Source organism: Belonocnema kinseyi, chromosome 8 (genome assembly GCF_010883055.1).
Source record: "Belonocnema kinseyi isolate 2016_QV_RU_SX_M_011 chromosome 8, B_treatae_v1, whole genome shotgun sequence".
NCBI lineage: Eukaryota > Metazoa > Arthropoda > Insecta > Hymenoptera > Cynipidae > Belonocnema > Belonocnema kinseyi.
Window position 1 is genome coordinate 10,702,421 of NC_046664.1, and position 823 is coordinate 10,703,243.

The window sequence follows — 823 nt, forward strand, 5'->3', positions numbered from 1 at the left end:
CATTTCAAATTTTTAAATGAATTAAGGGCATGTGACACAGCTAAATACCTATATTACCGACCACAGTTTTTCAGTTCACTGAATGTTTTTTTGAACCTAAGAACTTTTTTTGTAAATAAAATATCAAGCTGAAACTTTGGGGAATGTATTAGAGTACAATAAAGTACGTTTAGGTACTGCATTTTGGTAGGAACTTCACTGAAAATTATTTCATTTTTTTTCTGAACCTCAACATTTTTTGAACGTTCGAACTTTTTTTATACATAAAATATCGGTCTCAAACGTTGAGAAATGCAAGAGCCGAAAGAAAACTATGTTAAAGTACACAGCTTGATAATAAAAGATGTAAAAAAAAATGTTTCAACAATCAATTCCAACGACATCAGCCGGTAACGTTGTACACGAAAATACGAACCCTCTAGAGCCTCGTCTAGTGGCCGCCAGGTTTCGTATTTTTGTGTACAACGTTACCGGCTGATGCCGTTGGAACTGATTGTTGAAATATATTTTTTTACATCTTTTATTATCAAGCTTTGTACTTAAACGTAGTTTTCTCTCGGCTCTTGCATTTCTCAAAGTTTGAAACCGATATTTTATGTATAAAAAAAGTTTGAACGTTCAGAAAATGTTGAGGTTCAGAAAAAAGATGAAATAATTTTCAGTGAAGTTCCTACCAAAATGTAGTACCTAAACGTACTTTATTGTACTCTAATACATTTCTCAAAGTTTCAGCTTGATATTTTATTTACAAAAAAAGTTCTTAGGTTCAAAAAAACATTCAGTGAACTGAAAAACTGTGGTCGGTAATATAGGTATTTAGCTG